Raw genomic sequence first — 24145 nt, 5'->3', positions numbered from 1 at the left:
GCACGCTAACCACTGGACCGCCGTGCCACCATTTTATTGACCAATAATAATAAATATTTAAATCTCATTAATTGAATCAGCTGTTAAAGAGTGTAGAATTTATTCATGGGTTGTTGACTCAAAGTTGTTATTCATGTTCTGAGCCAGTTTCGGCCTCATCCTGGTCCGCCTTCACACAATTCACCTTCAGTCGCCAATTAACCTAGCATGTTTTTGGAATGTGGGAGGAAATCGGAATACCTGGAGAGAACATGCAAACTCCGAGGGTGGGATTGAACCCTGGTCTCCCAGCTGTGAGGTCTGCGCTCTAACCACTCGACTGCTGTGCTGCCCACCAATACAAATTTAAAATATATATTTTCAACTTCTTACAAAATGCATTGCAATGCTGCTTCTGCCCACCACAGAGAGCCAGAGGAGCCCAGAGGGAGGCTGATATCAATGCAGCGCCGCAGCAGGCACCAATGAATGCTTTGCTCAGACGCAATGCATTATAGGGAAACTTTAAACCCATATTGCTACATGATTGTACATGTCTTAGGTATATGTTTTGAGTGTTAATTTTGCTGAATTTTGCTGAGAGGCACTCTGGACCAGTAAAATCTCCATGTCATATCTTTTTGTACACTTAGCGTTCAATATAACTTTTTAAATATATTTTAAATGTGTACATTGTTTGATGCGATTCCACAAATGTCATATTCTTACAAACGACCTGATCTACAGCAGCTAAATAGTTAGCAACACAAATGACTAACAAGACAAGTGGTGGTAGCATCGTCTGGCGAGGCATGAGTGCTGCCGCCACTGGGTTGCCGTCATTTACACATGAATTCCAGCATGTACTGTGACCTTCTGAAGCAGTGCATGATGCTCTTTCTTTGGAAGTCAATTCCATCATGATAATGACCCCAAACACACCTCCAAAAGGTGTTTTATGGGGTTGAGATGATGGTTTGCAAATTCTTCCACTCTAAGTGGAATTCTTCCACATCCAAGCATGCCTTTATGGACCTTGCTTTGTGCACTGGGGATTGATATTGTTTACATTTTAACTGATAATGGTGCCAAATTAGTACATTTGGAGTGACGACAGTCCCTGAAATAGTACTTAAAAAAGGGAACACACACATTTTGTTCCATGTTTATGGAATTTTACATACAGTATAAAAGTGTAAAAAAAAATGTCTTCACATTGAAGAAGATTTCGAAAGAGCTTGGAATATATTTTAGACAGAAATAAATTGGATTGTACAGCTAGGGGAAATCTGGTTTATTTTAAGTACACATCAAGCCTAACTGTCCGTTGATCAGTTTTTTTCACACAACAAAATCACATGCAAGACAAACTCCTCGGGACAGAAAAGATAAGCACCATCAAAAGTGTTCCTCCCATCACACATCACAGACAGTAAAGTAGGGCCCTGCACATCAAACTCCAAAAACTCTCAGGATCTAAAAAAAAAAAAAAACCTTGGAAAACAAAATGTAACTCATTCTTTGTTGGTGTCTGTGGCCCACCCAGTAAAATCAACATACGTCAACAATCAAACAGCCGATGATGTGAGGTGTGCTTAGCCCAACCCTGAAATGTCACAAGCAATTCAGCAAACGCTCAATAGCCTCCTCACTAAACATGAGTGAACAGCTGCTATTATTTGAGAGCTATTTTTGCGGCATCGGTTGTGTATCCTGGAATGAGTCGTGCCACACAGCAGGTCGGCTCACCTCAGGTGTCCTTCTTAAATTAAATCCAGTTCAGAATGATAATATTATACAGTAATTTTATATTTTCATGCATTAACATTAATAAAAAAAACACATCAGCATCTTTTTAGTAGCACCTCAGCAGATGCGTCGCACCTTCTGCTTGTTTGTGTTGAGTCACTCTGGCTCAATCAGGTCTTGAGGAACACTTCACACACAATTAAATAAGCCAGGACGGCTTTGTGGCAATTCAACCTTTTATTTTTCATTATCATGCTCTGCGGCAACAGACTGTTCCAGGGCAAATGGGGGCACCGACAGTGTCAGGCTTTCCTCAATACGTGCCCCAGATTCTGATCCACACAGGAGTACTTAGTGTACTCACAGAGAACACATCGGACTCATCCACTCCGTGCACACGTGAGGAGCTTTGTTATCTCCTCTCTATTCTGAGAAGATTTGAGGTGACATAAAAAGCAGAGTTTTTAAATTTATCCCAATTTTGAGTTATTTTGAGCTCTCTAAGACGACAATAACGCAGCCTAAAGGGATGCAAAATTTTAGTTTAATGGGAAAATAATAAAATATCATCAACAAGTGAGGTTATCGTGTGTACGGTTACAAAATGAAAGTGTATTTTTTAATTATGCATATTCAAAATTTCCATGAATGGAAATGGACATATTTCTTTTTTTGTATATATTTATGATCTTTAACGTTGAACATGAATTTGATGAAATGACAAATAAAACACTCAATAGAGTGAATTAAAAAAAAACAACTTTCGCCCTCTCTTTAAACACCTCTCGTCTGCATTAAGAAGACAGGATACACTGCACTGTCACCTAGTTTCCATGGTTACCTGTTGCTATGGAAACAGGGCCTGGAAGAGACTCGGGAGTAGGCTTGCTGGAGATGTGTGCTTGCCGGAGAAGCAGAGGGAGGTGATGGTGGCAAAAACTACATAAATAAATGGAAGCGATGGTGCCTTGCTTGCACCTTATCAAGGTGATAATACAATAATGCAGTGATTCATACCCGAGAGGTATGATTACCCATGCAGAGAGCATATAGCAAGGAGGGTAGATTTATAGATTCATTTATTTCAAGATTTGCACAACTAGCTGTCCCAGGCAGACAATAAATGTGCGTTCACTAATGTTGTTGAAAACGAAGCAAGCAGATCGGTTGGCTTTGCAGCAAGACATGCTAGCATATTGTGTTTTCATATTAATTGCAAACAAAAACATTGTACCTTTTGATTTAAAAGTGTACATACTGCATACTTTTTAAGCTGTTTCTGTTTCTCTCACTTGTTTGCTCCACTTTTGATAAAAGATTTGCTCAGTCACTTTCGATGTTCTTGGTTTTCATGATGTCATGAAGAAAATACCTTTTCTCATGGACATGATGATACATGATTTGTGATACATGGCTCACAATAACGATAACATCTCAATATGACCATAAGGTGAAACAAAAACAAAAGCTGCTCCTATAGAGCAGCTACACATGATAACCAGAACACAAAGTTTTCTAGTTCCTCCAGAATCTGCACCTATTCCAGCTGTGTTTCCTTTGGTTTGTGCTTCCTGCCAAAACGGGCATGCCCACTCCGCTATGATTGGTCCTAACTATGAACCATATAAGGCAGTCCGCCCCTTTGTGACATCACAAAGGGGCAGTTTACCACGCCTTTTGAAACCGAGTGTTTTGAGCCATCCCCAACTCTTTTCAGGGCTCACTTCCAAATGCGCAAACCTCATTATTACAACATTCTAACTACATTTATAGGTCAGAAAAGTGGAAAAAGCATAAAAGGTCCCCTTTAACAGTGTTGGTATCTATACCATTTTGTACAAAAAACATTAACAAACCACAAGTGTTATCTGCATCTTGTTTTTCAAGATGCATTCATTTCCAGTGCAGGTTTCTCTGAACTTTCAGCATTGTCAGGGCGACTTTTATAAAAAAATTAAAATAAAAAAAAAAAGGAAAACGAGGCGAGTCATATATTTATATGACTGGCTAGATTTCAACTGCACTTTATTTACAAAGGAGATCGCCACTCAAACTGATTGTGTGGTATTTTATATTTTATATGTTTATATTTTGTGGTAATTTGTCATTCAATAGAGGCATAATGACTAAGAGTGGAAGCAAATATTCTGCCATACTTAGGTATCTCATATTAATGCTAATGTTGTTGTCCTGATTACGTGCATAGACAGTATAACAAGGCAACCTCAGTTGTATTCAACATGAGGATAGCGTTTAACTTACCAGAGATGTTTTGAACTACAAATACTGCTGTTGTGTTTTGTACCATTTTAAAAGCAACATTTCTCCTTAGTTGTTGTTATTCCGAGGGGTGGTCTTACTTTTTTCAGATTTTTGTCATATTTTGGAGATGCTTCTTACATACTGCAAAGTCGTTATCCAATTTACAGTGTGTTGGTCATTTTAAGCATGACCAGAGCCTCCTTCCTGGGCGCACTGATTTCCAAGAGCATTTGAGAGAGAGCATTTGCTGTCATTGCAGACTTTGTGTGTGTCGACAACATCGACTACCTTTACTTTTACTCTCCTAAGTCAAAAAATAACGTTGCAGGGTGCTAGGTAGATCCAGCTATAGTGAAACAGGCATTATTGCATAAAATCTCTCAATTGGGATGATAACTGATGGGGAAGCTGTACCTTTCAGCACAATACTTCAATTCAACTTAATCCTTAGTGCAAACGAGCACCTCGTTTTAGTCTTTCTTGTGATGTTGAAAACCAGTATCCACAAGTTGACCAACATTTTAGCTTATTCCATCTCACAGGCGATGCAGCAGCAAATCCGATAGCGTTTGCGATCTCTCGGTAGTGGCCTGAGATGTTGTGAGTGGTACTGTGAGTGAGACTCTGTGTTACTATGCAAGAAAAGTAGTTATTCGATGTTAGCATTTACAATAACACTGTAACTTGGTTAATGTGAATTACATTGAATATTATTGCTGTTTTTGGAGTTTTTTTTAGAGGGCTTTATAGTCAAACTAGGTGTGTCCCAAAAGACATGCATTCAAGTGACACATAAGGATTGAAGCTCATGGGAAAAATTCCCCAAAAAACAGCAGTTTTCCTTCAACTGACTAGAGCAGGGGTCTCAAACTCAATTTACTTGGGGGCCACTGGAGCTCGGGTCTGGGTGAGACTGGGCCGCATCAGGTTTAAAAAAAAAAAAACGCAACAAAAATTTTTTAAAAATGTCGCTTTGGTTCCAATTTTCTACAAGAAAAGCTCTGATAAAACATTCCACTATTCTCAAATATCTTACTTTTTAATTTTTCTACACAAAATAAGATGAAAAATAAATTAAAAAAATCAAGAATAAAGAAAATCAATCAATCAGTAATAAATAAATAAATATAATAATAATGATAAAACGGCAAATAATAAAAACTTAAGAAACCACATATAGTTGGTGGGTAGACAAATTATTTTTTTCGGATTAAAATGAACAAAGCATTATTAGAGCCCTGTAGACATGACAAAACACGACTATAGTCACATTTATACTCTTTTTATTTACAACATATTGCGCAACTGCAGGGTCTTGAGACACATGCTAACTCGCAAACTAGAGAGCTAGCGACCTAAACGGTAGCCTTCAAGTTATTTCCTTTAAACTTAAATAGCCAAAAACTTACCACTTCCACACGGATAGGGAGGATAACTATTTGACAGTTTTTTAACCTTTAACATGAACATTAGTCAAACGTAATAATTTTTTCTGGGTACATGATACCATACAGCATCCATATCAAACTTGCGCATTAACATTAAACTTTCATATCAAGGCGGGGGCCTCAAACTAGTGTCCTGCGGGCCACATTTGGCCGCGTGACCCCTGGACTAGAGCATTTACATACTTTGGTTATTTTTGAAATTACATTCTACTTTTTGCATGAAACAGGGACAGTTTAAGGTCAGCACGAGGATACAATAAGTATGCATCTCCTGTACATATGCTTAATTGTCATCCAAGTGTAAAAAGAAATTAACCACCCATGCTTGACATTGACGACAGCAAAAAGGTCTATCACTTTAACAACATCTACAACCTGCAATAGCAAAACATTCTGCAGAAACGACTTCTCTTCATAAAGCACAGCAGCAAGGCCATAAAACTGATGTCATCTTCTAATGCAGGAATGCCAGCCAGCCGTTTGTACAAGGACAGAATCGGAACATAACGTGACTTTTAGAGCTAATGAAGTCTTGCCGTGACATGAAGTCATTTCGGAGTGCAATTTAACGCTAAATACCAAAGTCTTTTTAATGACCGAAGACGCGTACAAATGAAAGTTGCTGATGATTGCAGACTTTACACCATTTTTGGACTTCATGTCTATATTTGCACCTGATATATGAAAGCAGTGTGTGTGTGTGTGTGTGTGTGTGTGTGTGTGTGTGGTGCCTGCCAAAGCCTGCTGCTGACAGCTGCTGGCTGCTGGTCTGTTGGGAGGTGTCACTTAAATAAATGGAGAATTATCTGGAGCTTGTTCAGTGGTCGCTGCGATGCTGTGCAGGCTGGTTGACACACAGAATCTCCGCCAATCGATGTACCAACAACAAATCTTTACCCAGCATTTTGCTGCCATGCATTACGTCACAGGACACCTATGTGAGACTTCAGCTCAGTGAGTACAGTATCGATAGGATGAACACAAGAAGTGTTCTCTTTGGTATTTATCTCAGTGATAAAGTAGTGATGACGAAAAACAGGAACGGGAACGGAACCAACAGTAGCATTTGTTCACAAAAGTGAGTACACCTCTCACACATCAGCAAGCAAGGGACATTAATAAAACATAAAAGTTGGCTATAACTTAGAGCAGGGGTCTCAAACTCAATTTACTTGGGGGCCACTGGAGCTCGGGTCTGGGTGAGACTGGGCCGCATCAGGTTTCCCCCCCCCAAAAAAAGGCATTTATTAAAAACAACATTTTTTTTTTAAAACTTCGCTTTGGTTCCAATTTTCTACAAGAAAAGTTCTGTTAAAACATTCCACTCAAATATCTTACTTTTTATTTTTCTACACAAAATAAGATGAAAAATAAATAAACTAATTAAGAATCAATCAGTAATAAATAAATAAATATAATAATAATAATAATAAAACGGCAAATAATAAAAACTTAAGAAACCACATATAGTTGGTGGGTAGACAAATTATTTTTTTCAGATTAAAATGAACAAAGCATTATTAGAGCCCTGTAGACATGACAAAACACGACTATAGTCACATTTATACTCTTTTTATTTACAACATATTGCGTAACTGCAGGGTCTTGAGACACATGCTAACTCGCAAACTAGAGAGCTAGCGACCTAAACGATAGCCTTCAAGTTATTTCCTTTAAACTTAAATAGCCAAAAACTTACCACTTCCACACGGATACGGAGGATAACTATTAACAGTTATTTAACCTTTAACATGAACATTAATCAAACGTAATAATTTTTTCTGGGTACATGATACCATACAGCATCCATATCAAACTTGCGCGGGCCGCACTAACATTAAACTTTCATATCAAGGCGGGGCCTCAAACTAGTGTCCTGCGGGCCACAATTGGCCTGCGGGCCGCGTGTTTGAGACCCCTGACTTAGAGTGTCTATGTACAGTTTAGAAAGATTCACTTTCCGCTTCCTCAGCAAGGCGCTCATCATCTTGGAGGTGTGTTTGGGCTCGTTATGTTGGAAAACTGCCATGAGGCCCATGGAAGGGGATCATGTTCTACTTCAGAATAGTACATGTTGGAATTCATGTTTCCCTCAGTGAACCCCAGTGCAAGTAGTACTCATGTAGCTCTAGTCTTGACTGTACGCAAGACAAAGTTATCTTGGTTCTCTTGTGTGGCCAACTATTTAGACAATAATAATGCGTTTCATCATTTTCAGTGGTATGAATGTGAGTGTGAATGGTTGTTTGTCTATATGTGACCTGCAATTGGCTGGTGACCAGGGTGTACCCCGCTACTTGCCCGAAGACAGCTGGGATAGGCTCCAGCATACCCGCGACCCTAGTGAGGATAAGTGGCATAGAAAATGGATGGAAGTATGGAAGGATTTGGTAAATAGTGTGGGAAGTAGATGCTTAAATATACCGTATTTTCAGCACCATAAGGTGCGTCGTATTATAAGGCACATGCTAAAAGTGTGGAATGCATGAACTCACACTCGTTACTGCAGCAAAAAAAGAGCACCCAGAAATGCAAAAAAATGGTTCTTTGTTAAGTTAGTCCTCATCTTCTGTATCTGAAATTGAACAGCTGGGCAATTTCGTCCATCAAACATTCCGGGTTCCCTCTTATCTTTGTGGGAGTCAGCCTCTTTGGCAGGTGGTTATTCAGCAATGATGCCGGCTTTCGGCAAAGCTCGGACAACAGTTAGAGAAGATACCTTAGCCCATGAATCCACAATCCATTCACATATGGTGGTGCAACTCGCCATGTTGGTCATGTTCTCTGGTATATGATTGGTTATTGCTGCCAGCATGCGTATTACATCCCTGCGTCAGCGGGAAATGGTTCAACAGTCAATCAAGCACAGCACTAACCAAGTTAGCACAACAAAAGTTTTACAGATTTTGGAACTCAGTTCAACTGGAGTATAAAGCATATTGTTGATTTTTGAGAAAATTAAAGACTTTTAAGTGTGCTTTATAGTGCGGAAAATACAGTAATATAAATAAAATTCAATGCCAAAACCTATTTATATGGTTATTTTATACCCCTTTTAAAAGAATGTGGTACTGGAGAGGAGCGTCACTTCTGAGGAGTATCAAGGTGCCTTACATTTTAGACAAATTAACATTCATTCATTCATTTTCTACCGCTTTTTCCTCACGAGGGTCGCGGAGGGTGCTGGAGCCTATCCCAGCTGTCTTCGGGAGAGAGGCGGGGTACACCCTGGACTGGTGGCCAGCCAATCACAGGGCACATATAGACAAACAACCATTCACACTCACATTCATACCTATGGACAATTTGGAGTGGCCAATTAACCTAGCATGTTTTTGGAATGTGGGAGGAAACCGGAGTACCCGGAGAAAACCCACGCATGCACGGAAAGAACATGCAAACGCCGAGGGTGGAATTGAACCCTGGTCTCCTAGCTGTGAGGTCTGCGTGCTAACCAAATTAACATAAAGGTAGTTGTGCCTTCTTCCAAGGTAAATGTATCAAGGGAGTACCAGCCTAGTGACAAGCCATAACAGAGGGTCCCATGTTATTTACAGTAAGTTTATGTTTCAGGCAGTATAGATGAGTGAAGATTTGACGCCTCGATTGACAGAAGGCTTGAGAAGACGACAACATGATGCATTTCCCCTCAGTAGTTGGATGAAAATGAATAGACACCTTGGGATGAGCTGCTTTTGAGATAGCAAGGGAAATACATCCTTGTATTTATACACACTCCAGGATGTTCTATATCAAAGAAGGGTTCATGTCAGATTACTGAGCACCCGGAGATGCACTCTCAAGGGGGTTAATCTAGTCAGGAGACAAAAAAAATACATCAACGGCTTTGCTGCTTAGCCTTGATAGAGTGGAGGTGAACATAATATGATCCTGTGGCCCTGTCTTTCCATTACTATTTCTAATATATCAGTGGGAACATCACTGGGGGGGGGGCGTAATAAAACTACTAGCCTTATTAAAAAACAGACTGCATCTTCTAGAAAATACCTTTGATTCCAATGTCCTTAAAACACAATATTAATATAATAAGATAACCCATAAGTCACATGATCTGTTTGTACCTGCAGAAAACAAGTCTACTTCTAGCACCGAGGGGGGGTCAATCCACTGCTTTAAGCAGCCAATTGCCGCGCTACCATGGCTGGCTTCCATTAGCTCAAAGTGGGAAGGTCATTTTGGTCACCTGAGATGGATTCAGCTGCATGTTGTTTGGATCCCAGCCAACATCCACTTAAAGCAGTGCAGGAATTGTACCTTTTATCAGCTATCTGGTCTGGGCTTTGACATGTAATTACTTCAAAGTCACTATAGAATAGTAAATGTAAAAATCAGTTAAGAAGATGCCTTGAGAATTAGGTCAATTGTTTGAATTGATTCTTGAATTGTCTCTTGAAGTTGCACCCCATGGCTGCAACCAGCAGGGGCGCTGTTGGTTCAGTCTCAACTAGTCTGTGGTCTGAAGAACAACATGACTTCAGATGTGTGACGAGACGAGGGTTCAGTTCCACCCTCGGCCATCTCTGTGTGGAGTTTGCATGTTGTCCCCGTGCATGCGTGGGTTTTCTCCGGGTACTCCGGTTTCCTCCCACATTCCAAAAACATGCTAGGTTAATTGGCCACTCCAAATTGTCCATAGGTATGAATGTGAGTGTGAATGGTTGTTTGTCTATTTGTGCCCTGTGATTGGCTGGCCACCAGTCCAGGATGTACCCCGCCTCTCGCCCGAAGACAGCTGGGATAGGCTCCAGCACCCTCCGCGACCCTCGTGAGGAAAAGCGGTAGAAAATGAATGAATGAATGAACAATAGCATGGAAACAGGAGTAGCCATGAAATAGCACCCCTATAGTCGCCTTCACACTCAATTATTTTATATTTAACCACATTGTGCAAGTTTCGGGATCATCGAAGGCACATAAGAGTCGTTACCATAGCAAGCAACCGAGCTAACTAGTTAGTCTCTCCAATTTATGTATTCTAAACTTAAAGGGGGACTGCACTTTTTTATATTTTACAATTCTTATGTGAAATATGAACACATATTTCTTTTTCTTTTCTGTGGATTATAACACAACAACAACAGCAGTGATGACACTTAGGATGTCCGCTCTCCTTGGGATGGCTGTGTCTTCCAGCACAGGACATGTGCTCCAGTCCTCAGGTGAATAATGCTGACGGCAAACAAGCGTCTTGTTGAGTCTTTGTAGTGAAAACGAGACCTCTACCGTCTGTGAATGACGCTGAGACTAGCCATTAGCGACGCATAGTGTTAGTTAGCTAGTATCAATGAGCCAAGGAAAAAAGTTTCAAATCATCCAAATACGGCAGGATACTGCAACTATTACATGTTATTATCAGTGTACGACGTGTTAACGCATGATCAAAGCGTGTACATCAAACGATGCAATGTTGTTAGAGGTTTATTTTTAGAAGGATTCATAGTCATCCCAATGACAGCATTGTAAGCTAGCTGAAATTAACTTATTTTCTTGTGGTATAATACACAGAAAAGGTAAAGAAATATGTGTTCATGTTTCACATAAGGATTGTGAATGATGGACAAAATTCCCCCAAAAAGTGCAATCCCATTTAAGTTTAGAATACATAAATTGGAGAGGCTAACTAGTTAGCTCGGTTGCTTGCTAAAAAGTGTAGTTCCCCTTTAAGAAAGTGTTTCAAACGGAGTGGGGAAGAAACTTACTGCTTTCACACAGTAGTGTGCAACATCATGTCTCATCGATGTAACATTGCTGACGCCAGGTGACCAAAATACGACATATGTCTTTCAATATTTTAAGAGAGCGAGAGAGCAACATTCGAACTGCGATGTTGCGAGAGATGACTTATATGACTCAATAAAAGCACCGCATCAAAATGATTCAGAAGCCACACTGTAATCCCTCATTATTACTTTTTTAAATCACTTATTCCAGATAAATTCAAAGTATTCAACCATGAAAAAGCATTATTTATTAATCTGTTAATAAAAACCGTGAAGCCGTAGACTTCGAAGCGCAAAGTGAGGGATGACTGTACTCCAAAGAATCACAATTTTGTCTACATGACATCATCAGATATTCATAATACAAAATCCATCTGCGACTGACTGTTATGTCAGAGTGATGTTTTGTCATTAAATTGGATGTGGGAGTTTTCCATGCAACTTAATGCCGTCTCTCCATGCTGCAGTAATTACGCTTGAACATAAGCCTGCCTGCCTGTGTGCCTGCGTGCTTGTATGTTGTTGATCTTTTAATGTATGATGCACACCAAAATAGATTCAAATAGTGTGCAATAAGTACATTGTGGCACGCTACTGCTTCTGAAGACCGCTGCACATTTCATATCATTTGGAGGAAGAATTCAAGTCTGTGAAGCACAACAAAACACTACAAGAAACAAGAACTACACCTCTCTTCCTACCTCCCTTTGAATATGAAAATGCCACTTTGACTTAGATGTCATCCACTCCTGCAAAGTCTTCCACGTGATGCATCTAGTCATACTCTCTAAATATGGATTATTGTTTTTCCTCGCCATCATGTCCCGCTTCATGCTCCTGTCCTTCCTCATCTCTCACCCTGATATACTCTCTTAATCCAATTAATGATACTCCTCTTTTAGGCATCTGTTGTTTCTATAGGAACAGGGCTCTGTAGTCAATACCAGTCGTCTAGGCAACTTTGAGCAGGCCGCTGTGGGTGTGTGTATGTGTTTACTTTACTGTGTTTTTATATTTCACAATGGCAATTGATTTATGTGAAATGTTTATGATGCTCTGACAGACGTATTACACGTTCCCTCACTGTTTGTCTTTCACCCCTTTTGAATCATATTGGACAGAGCGGCTGAGTTATTTACTTCACCTCCCCACCAGCGTTCCGGTTATTGCTCTCTAAATCTCCTTTGAGCTACAGTAACTACAACGACATGCAAGCACACTAATACACAATCTTGCTATATTATTATAATCTCCGGGACACATTTCATTGCATGTGCTGTGAAAAGAGGGAGAGCATGTCCCATTACTGTTTCTACCATATTAATACTACTATTAATAATCAGTGGCACTCATGACATGACAGCAATTCTAACATGTATTACTTATGTTGTGGGGGTTCAATTCTCATATCCTTAACATACTGTTGTATGCAAAAAAAGGACACAGTCACAGTGTATGTAGGAATTCATGTTTCCATCCGTGAACCGCATCTCCCCAATGTCAGCAGCACTCATGCAGCCCCAGACCATGGCACAACAACCACAATACGCGACTGTCAGAAAGACACAATTACCTTGATACTCACTAGTGTTCCCAGCTATTCAGACAACTACAGCTGTGTGATGAGTCCTTTTCAGAATGCTATACAATCTGTACCTTAAAATAATGTCACACATACAAATGATGGCTGGTATGTGAGGGGACTACTCACTTCTCTGTTCCTATTTGAGGCAGTTTACTGTTGTGCAAATCATTTCATGTTATTTTTGCCTTAATTGTGCTTTCTTAGGAAGTGCTCAGAGCCCCTAATTTTATATTTTGGTCAGGTTAAACAAATGTATACATCAAATAGCTGAAAATAACACCAACACTGGCAAATACTATAAGCTGTTATGGTAAAATTATTGTCATTGTTTTTTACATAAATAGCATACATATTTTTTCCAATACATGTAGCATCTAAGCTAAACATTTATAGTTGATTAGAATGTTCAAGGTCAGTGTTTTCACTGTATGAGGCAGCTCTGCAGTAGTTGAGGGGGAAAAATCAGTTTTCAACATCCGTAGTGTAAAGGGGTGTCCAAAGTGCAGCCCGCAGCTGCTTAAATACAATTCAACAGGAAAAAAACAAGCACAAAATGTAAAAAAAATTGCATTACTTTTACAAAAATAAAGACAAAATATTACGAGAAAATAATAATTGTCCAACAGTAAAAATAACATAATTTTAGTATCATGAAGTTGAAATATTAAAGACAAAATATTTTTAACATCATAATATTACACAAAATATAAACACAGCGCTTGCTGATGCTTAGGTTGGCCACAATAAAAGGCCCCTCAATAATATGCCGTTTAACTGTATTTGCTGTTTGCTTTTTCTGGAAATGTAAGTGCTGTTACAGAACTGCACCAAGCATAATTCTTAAATCAGTTAATGGATTTAGTTAATAAGTTATTTATTTCATTGAAGCTTGAAAGCATGTTAAAAAGTTGTATATTATTATTATAATGAGCTGACTAAGTGAACTATTAATTAAATTCATTAACTGATTTAAGAATTATGCTTAGTGCATTTCTGTAACAGCACTTACAGGAAATATATAGTATAACTTCTTGTCATATGTACATGTGTAGAAAGCGGCCCCTGCATTCTTTCATTTTCAGTATGTGGGCCTATTATGTAGTGTCTATTATCTAGCAATTATTATCCTTATATTATGTATTATTGTATTATCAGAGGGGAGGGTTGACTTTGAAACACTTTAGAAACCCCAGTTGAGATGATGCTAGAAGTTATCTGGATCCTTTAGAATGGTGCAGATGATTGGATTTCCACAAAAAGATCAAACGTGATGAGGAATGTGAATAATGTCAAATAAGTATAAAATCTTAAATATGTTGTTCTCAGGGCTGCGCGGCGGCCTAGTGGTTAGCACGCAGGCCTCACAGCTAGGAGACCCGAGTTCAATTCCACCCTCGGCCATCTCTGTATGGAGTTTGCATGTTCTCCCTGTGCATGTGGGGGTTTTCTCCGGGTACTCCGGTTTCCTCCCACATTCCAAAAACATGCTAGGTTAATTGGTGACTCCAAATTGTCCATAGGTATGAATGTGAGTGGGAATGGTTTGTCACATCTAGACATATGTGCCCTGCGATTGGCTGGCGACCAGTCCAGGGTGTACCTCTCGCCCGAAGACAGCTGGAATAGGCCCGCGACCCTTGTGAGGATAAGCGGTAGGAAATGAATGAATGTTGTTGTCAATTATATTCTGTCATAGTCTACCCTGTGGTTTGAAATACTATAGACGAACTGATATTTATCTGGACTGTACAGACTGAACTCAAAACTGAAATCTATGAAATGCAACAAAATGGAGAGCAGTGAAGTGTATTCAAGAGTCAAATTGCATGATGAGTACAATAATTTTGTTGGCCGGTCTGTACATTAACACTGAAAGCACTCCCTGCCTCTCACGCTCATCATCTCGCCCCAGGGGCACCCATTCCAATATTTGAGAATCACTGCTTTAACCAAATATTATATCTATAACACAACTTCATTACACAATAAAAAAATCCCTTTAACTAACAATGTGACCATGGTATAAAACATTTTAGCCTGAACTGTGCATGTGTCTATTTAAGTCAGCGCATGTAAACAGACCTTAACAGTCCTCAGAAGTGCCAAAGGGAGGGGGAGCAAGTGCGCCAAACGTGAGTGCATAAAGTGTGGATTAATGCATGAGACGTGTGCAGTAAAGCATCCAGTCACATTTAAGAGATTGAGCTCATTTAACGCAGCTGCCTCTGCCCACCCATGTCGCTGCATTGGCTGGACACATTATATCCCGGTGGACGCTCTTTTCAACTTGAATTGTTGTGTGTTTGTGTGTGGTAAAGCATGGAGGAGTGCAGGCGCATAAAAGAGAACAGGGGGATTGCCTCTAGCTCCGGGGGGCTTTTCTGTTCACAGCAGGGACAAACCTTATCGCTGGATTAACGAGAGCATTTGTGGAGGGACAGTGGAGCTGAAGGTGAATTGTGTGAAGGCGGACCAGGATGAGGCCGAAACTGGCTCAGAACATGAATAACAACTTTGAGTCAACAACCCATGAATAAATTCTACACTCTTTAACAGCTGATTCAATTAATGAGATTTAAATATTTATTATTATTGGTCAATAAAATGGTGGCACGGCGGTCCAGTGGTTAGCGCGCAGACATCACAGCTAGGAGACCAGGGTTCGATTCCACCCTCAGCCATCTCTGTGTGGAGTTTGCATGTTCTCCCCGTGCATGCGTGGGTTTTCTCCGGGTACTCCGGTTTCCTCCCAAATTCCAAAAACATGCTAGGTTAATTGGTGACTCCAAATTGTTCATAGGTATGAATGTGAGTGTGAATGGTTGTTTGTTTATATGTGCCCTGTGATTGGCTGGCGACCAGTCCAGGGTGTACCTCGCCGCTCGCCCGAAGACAGCTGGGATAGGCTCCAGCACCCCCGCGACCCTCGTGAGGAAAAAGCGGTAGGAAATGAATGAATGAATGAATGAATGGTCATAAAATACATACTGATTATGTTTAGGGGACCTATTATGCTTTTTCCACTTTTCTGACCTATAAATGTTGCTAGAATGTTGTATTCTCATGTTAAATGATGCCAAAGTTTCAGATAATGAGGTTTGCGCATTTGGAAGTGAGCCCTGAAAGACGTTTAGGATGGCTAAAAACGCTCGGTTTTAGAAGGTGTGGTAAAACGGTTCCTTTATGATGTCACAGAGGAGAGGGCTTCCTTATATGGCCGTGGTTCATTCATTCATTCATTTTCTACCGCTTTTCCTCACGAGGGTCGCTGGAGCCTATCCCAGCTGTCTTCGGGCGAGAGGCGGGGTACACCCCGGACTGGTCACCAGCCAATCACAGGGTACATATAGACAAACAACCATTCACACTCACATTCATACCTATGGACAATTTGGAGTCGCCAATTAACCTAGCATGTTTTTGGAATGCGGGAGGAAACCGGAGTACCCGGAGAAAACCCACGCATGCACGGGGAGAACATGCAAACTCCACACAGAAATGGTCGAGGGTAGAATTGAACCCTGGTCTCCTAGCTATGAGGTCTACGTGCTAACCACTCGACCGCCATGCATATTTATTTGGAAAGGGAAAGCCACATTTGTTTACAATTGCTAAAGACAAGTGGTTGGAGTTCCTGGTTCCCTACCAGCAAAAGAAAAATACTTTAATCTGTGAAAGGCATTTCATACTTATCCCTTCTTCTTGTACACTATTGTTGCTAGTCCTATGTTTTGTGATGTGTAATTTGACCTTTATATGGCCATCATTGCAGTAAATAGTCACTCAGCCTTTGCAAAAAAAAAAAACTAACAAAAAAACAAAACAAAGCAAAAAAGAAGCAGCAAGTCATGTTTGCGCAGATGGCTTTGTCATCTTATGGACTAACAGCAGTGTTTGGAACAGATTAAAATATTATAAATAATATCTGTAGATGAAATGACATTGTAAAAAGAAACATTTTAAGAAGCACTGTCTTTATATTTCCTTTTCGTCACACCCTGCATACACACTCATACAGTATATTATATATAGTATGTTTAAAGATGCAGTGCCAGTATGAACACATTGCTCATGCAGTCTTTCATCCCTGGCTTGGATCTCTTGCACATGCGCAGAGACAAGTGCAATAATCCACGCTCTCACCACCTCACGTGTGCTCCACTGCTCTACTTTTCCCTCTGCTCGAGCTGTGGGAGGGAGGGAGAGTTGCTTGGGCCAACCCACTCCCCTTCTCTCACACATATACGCACACAAAATATTTACAGTGCTCGAATGCACAGATACATAAACACAGCAAAAGAGTACACAGATCTAAGGGTGTGTGTGTGTGTGTGTGTGTGTGTGTGTGTGTGTGTGTGTGTGTGTGTGTGTGTGTATGAGCAGCCATGCGCATACATCATATGAGAAAAAAAAAACACGAATACAAAAATAGACTTTTGCTGTTAATATTAATTATGACTTAAGTTTCATGAATTCACACAGACGCTCTCCCAGGGGCAACTGAAATAGCTGCACAGCTCCTCTCCCTCGGTTCTAAGCAACACACAAAATGAAGTAGAGATTTAGAAATACTCTGTCACACACAAGAAACGGCAAAACAACAGCCGTACTGCATATCTTCCAACAAATACTATGTAATCCATGTGCAGAGTGTGTGGACAACAGCCTGAAAAAGCGATTGCCAGTAAGGCGTATTAATGTGTTAGATCACGGGACCTCAAATGGTCTCAACCTGCGACACGCTGTAGAAATTTTATAAGGAACTTAACTTCATGCATACAAATAATGCATTCATTAAAATGAAATATCAAACAAGCACTAAATAAGATCAGATATTTCACTGACTGTCCAATGAATATAGTATACCAAAAAGGAAGATGACTAAAATATTACAAAAACATGTAACATGAAACATGTTACATGTACTTGAATGTGCTTGAATTGCTTTCTGTGACCCACCCAGAATGGATCAATGGCCCACTTTTGGGTCAAACAATACATTTTGGTGACGTATTATGCCATCATCCATTATCCATCCATCCTTTTTCTATGCCGCTTATCCTCACGAGGGTCACAGGGCCATGCTGGAGCCTATCCCAGCTGTCTTTGGACTGCCTTTCGCCAGCCTCTCACATTTTTTGGAGAATGTGGGAGGAAACCCATGCATACACGTGGACAACATGCAAACTCCACACCCAGGTCTGCCTGACAGTGTGGCCATCACTTATTATATTCATAGAAATACAAATACAACACTTTTAAAGTGCACTGTTTTTTGTTTTTTTTATATTTTATTTGGGCAAATATATGAAAAATTACAGTCCATTTCTTACATCAATCAAAATATAACTTTCCATAATTTACATTTGTATTCAGCTATCTGATCACAAGCCCAAAAGGAGTAGGCTGAAGCAAAAGCTTATAAATGCCTACCCCTTTTTGCAAGATTTAATCATGTTCATGCCACTGTCTTGTTTTCCCCTGTTATTATTATCATTGTAATATTATCATTATCACCATTATTATTATCATTATTAATATTACCATTTTCATCATTATAGTTCTAACAATTTTTTGATTTTTTTATTATTATTTAATTTTACAGACTTCATTGTTTCTTGTAGAGTGCTGTATCATTCCATCTGTTGTTTTCTGAAATCCGCAGTATTTGTGCTTTTATTGTCAATTTATTAGCCCACTTTTTTGTGACATTTACATATCCTTTTCTGGATTGCACGTGTCTAATCTTGTGCATTAAAAAACAAGAACTTGAGACTGTGTCTGAACAGGTGACCAACTCAGTTTCAGTTTCTTCTTGTTAAGCCCTACCTTGAAATTTGTAGACGTGCTTTTAGTTTGTGTGTGTCTAGTCTTGTGCATTATTGTTCCAGAAATGTATTTTGCCTTTTGAGTCACTATTCCCTTTTCCCATCCCCCTTACTCCATCAACCTGGAAGTAGTTATTGTAGCCTGTCATTGTTAAATTATCTTCCATGAACCAGGAAGGATTCCTGCCATCTAAAAATGGACAAATAACACTTATGGACAGTCTACATTTGTACACTTCTTTACAATTCCAGCAGGAGCGACTGTAATGAAAACATCCATACATACAGTTGTCTCTGTGTGTGTCTGTGTGTGTGTGGGGGTGTGTGATAGAAATGTTCCCTTGGGCCCACGTCCAAGCTTTCTAGGACTGTCCTCAGCAGGAGCCAGAGACAAGCAATCAATGTCAATGAACGCCACTCTGAAGATGATGTCATGACATGATTATGGCTTGTGAGTGGTAAGACAATGTTTAACAAGGTGAATGTGACCCTTCATTTGTGTTGTGTAGCTGACAAACTAACTGGTCCACATACACGTGACAAATACATTCTGGAAACATTCATACGGGAGTGTGTCTATTCATCCAGGACAGCCCCATTAAGATCATTCTAAAGGGGTGTGATGGGGTTCTTCCACACCAAATTTATCCAAGCAAAACTTTATGGAGCTTATGTGTACTGGGAACAGAAAAGGGCCTTTCCAAAACTGTTCCCACTATATTCATTCATTCCGCTTATCCTCATGAGGGTCGCGGTGGTGCTGTAGCCTATGCCAACTGTCTTCGGGTGAGAGGTACACCCTGGACTGGTCGCCAGCCAATCACAGGGCACATAGTCAAACAACCATTCACACTCACATTCATACCTATGGACAATTTGGAGTCGCCAATTAACCTAGCATGTTTTTGGAATGTGGGAGGAAACTGGAATCCCCGATGGAAAACCGACGCATGCACGGGGAGAACATGCAAACTCCACACAGAGATGGCCGAGGGTGGAATCGAACCCTAGCTGTGTGACCAGCCCCAAATCATTCAATCTTTATTAATAGAAAACTGCCAAAACAAACAAAATCCTTTGATTTTAGGTAAGCGGGCCTCGGTGGAAAAAGTTAGGACACCCCTGTGATAGACCAAAAGCTCACGCTTTGTGACATTAAACCATAGCGACTAAAGCCTCAGCTGTCTGCAGGATCTGAAGGTCTCATCTTTGCTCCCGCTAAATGACTCTTTAAAAAGTTAACAATTAGAAGAGTGATGATATCCTGAGATAGTTTCCATAGCAACAGCCAAGAGTCATTCACAGTCAGGCTTGTAAGATAAATTTCACACCTCGGCGCTCCATCACGTCTATATAACGTGTGCTTCTATTTGCGTGTACACATGTTAGCAACCAGAGCTAAATATGTATGTCTGTCCTTGGTGAATGACTGAGGTTTGAACCGCAGTGTCATCCAGTAGGTGTGAGATGCAAAGCTGGTGATGGGTCACAGTGCTGCTGTTAGCAAAAAAGAAAAAAAAAAAAGGAAAAGCAGGTTTCAAATTAAAGTGCGCTCCTACTTTACTCCCCTCTCACGTGGATGCCCTGCTCATTAACCGCTGTCTCTTTCACTTTCTCTCTCTTTCTGCACCATCACGTACTTTTCTCCTCTATCCCCTGCCTCCATCACCTCCCCCTTTTCCACCAGAACTCCCTTTCCAACACTCAGGGAGTTTGCAGTTTTGTCTCTTCTTTCCTTTCCTCCTTATCTCTTATCTGTGTCAGTTCCATTTATTAAAAAAACTAAAAAGCTTTTGCACGAGAAGGCTGTGGAGGCATCCTCAGCATTGCTGCAAAAAAAAAAAAAAATGGAATCGTGACTGCAGAGCTGCAGTGAGAGAGCAGCAGACCTACATCTGAAAAGATGCCGGAGATCTTCAAAAACAGACGAGCTGTACGCAATCACACATTTTCAGCAGGTGAGAGAATTCAAAGTGGAAATGAGGAGTTAGAAAAGTGTTGGTGTTGCAAACATCTTCTTCACGTCAAATCCTCCCATCTGGCGAGCCTTCTTTTACTCTTCCATCTGGATGAGATAAAACACCCAAGACTAATTTGTGTTACTTGATCCATGTGATGGCGAGGTCACACGTCTGTCTACTGCATGGCTCAATACAGTGCAGCATAAAAATGACAAAGTAACCTTTTAATACCTCATTTTTAGAACCCTGAGTTGTAAACGTCATGAGTGCATCAAATGCAGAACATGACTGCAGAAACTGACTGCAGAACATGTTGGACTCTACCTCAACGAACGGCAGCTCCCCAGTGCCAGCAGCAATCAGACAACCCCAGACCATCACACTACCACCACCATGCCTGACTGTCAGCAAAACCATTATCTTGGTACAGTACTGTGTTGCCAGCTCCGGAATGGCTGTGTTTTCTCTATAGTATTTCCCCTTGAGAAGATATATATTATATATATTATTATATTATAACAGTCTATCACTATATGTCAAGTGAAATAAAATACATCACATTCCGGCATCACCAGCAAATAGCAAAAAACAGAGTGATTGATACCGACATTAGAAAATACCCAATCCCTACTCCTTCCCCCACAAAAAACACTTCTACTAACTTGACTTTGACATTTTTCTCAGATTTTGAATCAACAAAAACAAATAAATTACAACTTAAAAACAATATATGTAAATACAGTCATGGAAAACATGACAACTAAAGGAAAGTAGTTTTGGTTATTATTGGGAAAACTATGGAAGATATGCTAGATATTCATTCATTCATTCTCTACTGCTTTTTCCTCATGAGGGTCGCGGGGGTGCTGGAGCCTATCCCAGCTGTCCTCGGGCGAGAGGCGGGGTACACCCTGGACCGGTCGCCAGCCAACCACAAGGCACATATAGACAAACAACCATTCACACTCACATTCATACCTATGGACAATTTGGAGTCGCCAATTAACCTAGCATGTTTTTGGAATGTGGGAGGAAACCGGAGTACCCAGAGAAAACCCACACATGCACTGGGAGAACATGCAAACTCCACACAGAGTTGGCCAAGGGTGGAATTGAACCCTGGTCTCCTAGCTGTGAGGTCTGGGCGCTAACCACTCGACCGCCGTGCCGCCCATATGCTAGATATCAGTTCTTAAATTAAACCCTTAAGGGCTATTACATAGATTTAAAGACAAATCTTTTTATTAGTTATTACTATCAACATTTTATCTTTTTCTTTATATCTTTATATTGTATATCTTTTTGCTTTTTGTTTATTTTATTTCTGTATGAACCACATTCCACAAATGGGCCACACTTTGGACACCTATGTGTCTCCAAGCCCTGCCTTTTTGGCTATGTTGGTGTCAAGGCCTGGGTTGCATGATGGAGAGTTTTTTTTTTGTTTTGTTTACCAGCTTTCACATCGATGACGCTCACTCCTGCACGCCTGCTCATCCGATGCTTCACCTTGGCTTGTATTTCATTACCAAATAAATGCATGATGCAAGAAAGCTCATCCTTATTTTGCTAAATATAGCGACCATGCCGCTAAATTGTCACCATGGATCTTTTCTATGTATGAGGTGTGTTATGAAACAGAACTGGTACTTGAAAGCTAGCCCTGAGCCAAATGTAATGAGCGTCAATAGAACTGCTCGGTGATTAAGGGACATAATCTTTAAGTGAAGTTGATCAAATGTAGAATTGCTATAGTTTCTGCTTGGACATCAACAAGTAGCGAGCAGCTGTATAACCGGTGGGGAAAAAATACCACACATCACTCAATGATGTTGTGAAGTAGGTCCTAGGCGCAGCCTGCCACTTTCATATTACTGTATTATCATCCATCATGGCCATGCCATAGTTCGGTCTGACTGGCTTCTGGCTGCCATGTTCTCACCATACAGCTTTTCTCCCAATGAGAAATCTTAGCGAGATCTTACGACATCACTGTTGCAACTTTCATTCATTCATTTTCTACCACTTCATTAAGGGTCACGGGCATGCTGGAGCCTATCCCAGCTGTCACCCTGGACTGGTCGCCAGCCAATCACACATATAGACAAACAACCACACCGCATATTAAGTAAAAATGCACCGTCATTGTTTCAGTAAAGCTGTTTAAAAGATCATCATCTTCTTGATTTATAGACAATGAATAAATATTAGCTTCTACCCAGCAGAAGCGTCCAATAAAACGACTCACTTCACTTTGACCTTTTTTGCACTGTTGCTTTTACCGCAAATTACACATTCTATCGATGTACGCAAGTCAGCAAAAAGCAAGTGAACTTTAAACTTCAAACTAATACAGCAGCTCTCTAAAACGCAGCAGTGAGTAATTCACTGGCAAATCACAGCTCAGGAGTCAACGACTGTATTCCAGCTGATGGTGGTGTTGCCGCTTAGTGTGTCAAGGTCAAGCGTGGGAACAGGTGGAAACCCCGTGGTTGATTAGTGGTGCTCAGCATCATGCAAGTCAGCTGAGTGGAGATATGAAGTGGTGCAGTGATTCGGTGCTGAGAACCATGAACTGCCCTACAGTGGTGGAGTCAAGTCGTTGTGCAGGAGTGGCTGACTCTCCTTGCTCGAAATGCAGAGGAAAACATTTATGTTGCGTAATGGGTGTCATGAAACACTCAGTTCCCGGGACGTGATGATGCACAAGATGGGGTCAACGAGACCAAAGTGGATTTTAACAACATTATTTTTAACAAAAGTACAATAAAAAAAATATGACAATACTGCAGTCTTTCTACTAAATTACATTTCTCCTCACGAGGCTACCCTGTGTGTATGCTAGCAGCCCCGCCTCCACCCACCGACTGACAAAAGGCACTTTTCATGCAGTCGTTCTATGGAACAAATATACCAAGGTGCTGAAAGGAATGCACAGAGTGAATCTTCTTCCTGCCTGTTTGGAAGCAGGAAATGAGGTAAACAGACACAGATGCACATGGCAAGAAATCGTGTCACGTTTTAACCCCACTGAGTAACATTACACGTGCAAAAATTATATATTTTTATTCTAACTACTAGGGGTGTCGCAGGATTAAAACGTGATGAGATTTCTTGTTTGGAGAAAAGCGGTATGGCAAGAACAAGGGCGGCAGAAGCCAATCAAGACTGAATTATGGCATTGCTACTAGGGATGATAATACAGTAATACTGAAGTCCTTTTCTCATCATTAGAAGAATGGATACCGGTATATCAGGACAATAATACATTTATTACAAAATAAATGAAAATTTTGCCATTTGCATGTGTGTCTGTTTTCCTCGTCTATTGTCTCCAAAAAGGCAAGAAGAGAGTTTACTCGCATTGGTTTCATCACCTTGGCACGATTGTTCCATAGAACACCGGCATGAAGAGAATGAGCCCTTTTGTCAGTCATACAGTCTCTTTTGTCTCAGTGGTTGAAGGCGAGGCTGGTACCAGAAGTGTGTAATTAAATTAGTAGCTTGCAATATATTGTCATATATTTGTATACATTTTTTTTCATTGTACTTTGCTTAAAAGTAACGTTAAAATGTCATCTTATCTCCTAGA

The 24145-nt window shown here is 40.4% G+C and overlaps 1 protein-coding gene across 1 annotated transcript in view; it reads right to left on the bottom strand.

The window, feature by feature from the left end:
- Positions 1-24145, bottom strand: part of ece2a (endothelin converting enzyme 2a) — a 68933-nt gene that overhangs the window by 15043 nt on the left and 29745 nt on the right. The gene's annotated exons all lie outside the window — the stretch shown is intronic.

This window comes from Doryrhamphus excisus, linkage group LG6, assembly GCF_037039965.1.
Source record: "Doryrhamphus excisus strain RoL-2023G ecotype Guam linkage group LG6, RoL_Dexc_Guam_v1.1, whole genome shotgun sequence".
NCBI lineage: Eukaryota > Metazoa > Chordata > Actinopteri > Syngnathiformes > Syngnathidae > Doryrhamphus > Doryrhamphus excisus.
Note: the sequence above shows the minus strand (reverse complement) of the source record. Positions and strands in the feature narration are given on the sequence as shown.